We start from the raw sequence: 5579 nt of genomic DNA, 5'->3' as shown, positions 1-5579 counted from the left end.
TTTTACATGGTAAAACTTGGTATAGAAAGATCACAGTACTTAGAGGTGATATAATTACTGTGTCTTATCTTATCAGCGCTCCCAGAAACATACAATCTCGAACAATTATGTCACTCAAAAAGATGTAAGATGCTGTAGGACAGAAAGTCAGGTTTCCAATTTCACAGGTCAGCGAAATGATGTCCGTCGTCATGTTCCAAATTGAGTTTTAGACTTCATTCAGCTGCTCAATCCATATAAATGTTTTTTTTTAAATCCATGTCACAGAGTTATCAATAAGAGTTTGATTATTTGCCTTAAACCTTGTGTTCACCCTCAGAAGAAGTGTCTCTGGCTGCCTCAACAGACACCAGTGTGGTTCTCTCTTAGTTCAATACTGCCCCCTGGAAAATAGTCTGTGTACTGCATGCAGCAAAACTGGATGAGGACGTAAAAAGATGGCAGCCCCCTGGACTTATCATTTAGTCCTCTTATCAGCCTCCAGTGAAGTTGTGCGCTTCCAAAGCTTGGCATTGGACCACTGTGACACTGTAGGACACAGTGATGATGATAATGATGTCAAGATGTCTGTTGGACCAGACACACACACACACACACACACACACAAACATATTAATTGCCAGGATTATTATTAATAACTGCGGTGGCGATATCATTATTATTAGCGTATCTGCTAGTAACAACAGCTCTCTTCTTCTCCTCTGTTTTTTCTGTCACAGTCGATCCCAGTTTAAATTTTCACCTTTATCGTGATCACTGTTTGCAATTCATTTCCCGTCAAACTCGGATGTCACAGCCTGGCTGACCCTTGCCCTTGAGCAAAACTAATATCAAAACAGCGAGCTGTGAGAACAACTGAGCCAGACAGGGAACACTGGGATGCCACTGCCAGACAATAGGAGGGTGAGAAGGAGGATGGTAGAAATTCTCCTCCCAGCTGTAGACCTCGTCGAACCCCGAATCTGAATTCCTGAGCTGTTCTGGAGGAGCCCCGAGGGCTGGCAGAACGGTGTGGCGCGTTATGGGAGTCTGTCCTTTCTCTGTGAGCCCAGGCAGGGGATTCGGTGAGGAAGGTGGGGGTGTTTGATAACACTGCATTTTTGACCCCCTCTCGTTCTTGCTGTCTCTTCTGCAGCGTCGGATTCACGCAGAGACACCGGCAATCCTTTAGACCTGTCTCTTAGATTCATGCCAAGACTAATTCACTGGCTCATCGTGGGCGACAGTGTTTGAAACCACGCATCGGCTTCCAAGGTAGACTAATGGGAGAGTTCACAGAAGGTTAAAGGGTTAGTGTGCTTTACTACTGCTCTGACCTTGATCACCAAAGTAATTACGAGGGAGGGAGGGACCGAGAACATGCCTGAGGCTGTGGACGTGGCAGAACAAGCCAGCACAATGTGTAAGTGTAAATGCTCAGGTGTGTGTGGCGTGGGTGTGCGCACATATTTGCCTATTTCTCCAAATACAAGCGATCCCCAAACAAACCAAAGCAATTGAAGGAAATGTCACGTTTGATTGTGTAATTCACCCGACTGCAATATTTTTATTTTAAGCAAGGAAGGAAACCAAGTCATGTGAAGTCCTGTTTCAGTAAAAACACCAAACAACTGGAAGGAACTTGCCAAACCCAGCAACATTTCTTTTTCCGAAATGCTCAAACATACTCTTGTAATAATCCCATGAAAAAATAGAATAATTAGAACAGCTGGTGAAGTTTTCTGGTGTAGTCAGATTCTTGAAGGGATTTGTCGATGCCAAAGAAAAGCCTCACATCGCTCCTAGCCTCTTTGATGCTGTCTTACTGCATGAAAGTTGACATGTCATATCGTGTGTGTTCATCAGCGTGCCGCAGCTCCCCTCAGAGCACGAACTGCAGCTCCACGCAGGACCGGTTCGGCCTCCGAGGGGGCGGTTCTGGAAGTGATTCTTTATCAGTAATGGGTTGGGGGGGAGGGGGGGTCACACAATGGGGACACTTTGTCAGATCTGTTGGGGATGCACTGCGGTAGGCAAAGGGGTTGCTTTGATCTTGGCGCGTATGCTCACCGGAGTGTGCCATGTCTGAAAACTGATCTGCTCTTTGACTTTGTCCTCCCAAAACCATCGAAGGATCTATATCTTTTCTCTGGGAAAAAAATCAGATAAATAAAAGCTAATACTTCATTTATGTCGTACTTTTTGTGACGGAAAGGGCCAAAATTCCTGTCCGGTGGAACTAACAGCCGAGGCAGATAATATCTTTGTCTTTGTTATTGTCTCTCCATTGTATTGAAGATAAATGGGCTGTTAACAGTTGGTGTGTGTGTGCATGTATGCATGCAAGTGTGCATCTGTGTGTCTCAGTGAGCTTGGACAGCCGAGTGTTTGTAGTTTTTGTAGTCTTTAGGGCCCCTGGTGGGTGTGCTCACTTTAAAGGGCCCAGTGAACTGTGAGGACTTGAGACATGAGCCTGTGCTGCCCAACTGGCCCCAGGACACGGGTTCACCCAGAGAATGTGAGCTGAGTGGGGGAACTGGGCCGAGACGAGCTCCCACAAGCCTCCGCTCCATCCCACAGCCGCCCCAGCAGAGAGAGACTCTACCGTCGCCCGTCAGAGGGGAGAATCTACCTTACTGCGGTGACTCACTGGAATCTCTAACTCTACCATCTTAGTCAAAGCTTTATTCTCTTCTTTTTTAAAATTCTACATTTGTGGTACACACTTGAATTAGTTATGATCTTGTAGTTATGTTTCATCTGTGTGTAAATCACACTGAAATTAAGAAAAGAGATCACAGCAAATGTTTTTCTACACTGTTTCAGCGATCTTTTAGCAACTTGCAATAATCCATGTCATTGATTTTCCTGTTCTTACCCAGTCAAAGGTAAGACCCATCGCTAGTGACATTCTTCACATCCTCAACAGACCAAAACCAGCAAGTAGTTGGTCCTACTAAGTATTTTGTATATAGCGGCCTGACATGGCCATTGTATAATTTGAGCCAGTGACATTATCGCTCTGGTATAAAACTAACCAGCTCAATAAGTTCATGTTCTTTTTACATTAATAAACAACTACATGATTAAAAATGGTAATATTTAGTTTATAAGTTTAAATTTTCAGATGGTTAAACATGACAGTGTAATCCATCTATAAACATTTATGTGGATATTAAAAAAAAAACTTGTAACTTGTGTTTTAAAGAGCTTCTAATTGGCAGGTGGAGTTGCCATAAATAATCAGTGATGAATGGAGTTTGTCACATGACTTTTGGTTTCACTTCTTATTTACATTCATTTTCGCCTGCTTGTTGGTTGGCTTCAGGCACCAAAACTACTTTCTTAGGTACGTGCATCACAAGACTGAACAAGGAAACTTTGTACATATCTGTAGGTTCCAACAGCTTTAGCTAAACAGAAGCATTTGGTGCCTTGGTATCCACTAATTATTAATAAGACCAAACACCAAAGCCATATTTGGTGCTCATTAACAACTTCGTGCAACAGTAGTTATCATGTTTACAGATGGTGTATTATGATACCATACATAATATAGGCTATAATTCATAAAACAAATATTTATTAAACAAACTAATATTAAAAAAAAACTTTTTTTGGTTTGTTTGTTTGTTTGTTTTTGTTTTGAGGTGATAACTATAGACCAGTGATGGCGTTAACACAGAGATAATACAGAGTTCAGAGGAAAACAAGACAAACAAGGAAGTCCAAGTTGAAATTACGTGAAGTATGGGTGTGTAAAATTCTGATTAGCTGCTGGAGGTGGGTGGATGGAGGAATGGGGAAATGCATGGATAAATAAATGATAACCAAAGATAAATAATAACCTTCATTGTGAAATTCCAACATAATTAACGATGAGTCCATGTAATTTCGTTCTTTGCTAACAGTAACTATTTACTAAAGAGTTACTTAACTATTAATTTTCTAATGACGAGCAATTATTATTACAATGTGTGACACAGTCTATATTTGGAACTGGCTTTTACAAACTGAAAACAAAAAGTACAAACTTGGAGCTGGGCGTGACATACGTGGTGGGAAACTTAAGGAAGGAAAGAACAGTTCAAAAATTGGCTTGAGATTTGATGACAATGACAAAAATGAGAACATTATTTGAATTCTAGTATACTTAGGATAAGATTAAAATTAGATGCACTTGTTTTTTATTCTAGTCTTCAGTTATAGTCTCAAATGTATTGCACTGGTATAAAATGTATTTTCTAAGCTACATATCCATTGCAGCGGTTGATTCAGGGTCAGCTGACTGGCTTGCATGAGGCTGCATTCATTCAGCGAAGGCAATTGCAGTTTTGAAGATAATGTTTTTAAGTAAAACGCCTATTATCCTCTTCTCAAAAACACCTTGTACATAAACCCACCCTATCATCTGACGTCCTAATCTGAATATGTAATCTGATACAGAAAAATGTGCACATTTTCCCCAGAAAACTTGTTAAACTCCTGACACCAGCGTACCGTATATGAGGGTTTATTTTTAGCCATGAAGATAGTTTGAGGAAGCCCTTATAGACTGCACCCTCCCAAGAGAGAAAAACTGAGACTGCAGAAGCAAAGCGAACCCCATCTGAGTGTTGATATCAGGTTATGATGTTTGCTGTTTTAACATGAGCCTCTCTCTCTCTTTTTTTTCTTCCTTTCCTCTTGTTGTTTCTTCTCCTCTTCAAGGGTAGGCAGGCAGACAGAGCCTGGAGCTGGATCTCCCCAGCTGGGATCTTAGGTTAAGCTCCAAAGAGAAAAATACCAGTGTTATTTTTTTGGTGCATTTCCTTCTGCGTTGTTCATTTTTACATTATCCAGTGGACAAATCCCTTCACATGGCTTTGTTGTTTGAAGAATGGACTCCAAGACCCTTTAATGTAACCGTTTTTCTGACTGCGGTTCATGCTAAGGTCAGAGGTTATAAAAATACTGTCAATATACACTGCTGAGCCGTGGCCCCTTAGTGTCATTTAAAGGCATAAATCTACACCACTGAACATAAAGGGGGGTAGCTTTCTGTTGTATTCTAACATTTAAAGACAAAAATGGGGAGAAGACAAAAAAGCAACACCAGGATTTTCTTGGAGTTTGATCCGAGGTTTGACAGATGCCAATTAAAGGGGCATTTAAATATTTAAGGAACAAAGTTTGCAAGTTGTCTCTTGGGTGCAGTTATAGGGTGGAGGGTGGGGGGAATTGTGTGTGTGGGGATCGGTTGATGCAGCCTCAGCTCTCCACGGAATAGCTAAATGCCAGGCAGGCAGTGTGGATAGTTGGGAGGCATCATGGCTAGGGTTACAGTGTGAATTAAAGCTGACACTAAGAAGCGCTCCTCACAATGACCTGCAGAAAAAGGCAGACAAAAGAGTCTTTTTTAAAGCGGGACAAAGGGGAGGTTAGTGGAGATACCTGAGCCCGAGCTGGCCTAGTCTGCGTGTCTGTGGAAGGACGAATGGCTGGTGCCGCGGGACCACCACAGCTAAAAGCTGGCAGGGCAGGAAAACACACTGGAAAGTGCATTCCTGCATAGCCGTAACACCAGCAGAAAGGAGTATGACACACACACACACGGCTGC

The sequence above is a fragment of the Perissodus microlepis genome, chromosome 12 (assembly GCF_051167445.1).
Source record: "Perissodus microlepis isolate ML-2025 ecotype Zambia chromosome 12, ASM5116744v1, whole genome shotgun sequence".
In the NCBI taxonomy this organism is placed as follows: Eukaryota; Metazoa; Chordata; class Actinopteri; order Cichliformes; family Cichlidae; genus Perissodus; species Perissodus microlepis.
Note: the sequence above shows the minus strand (reverse complement) of the source record.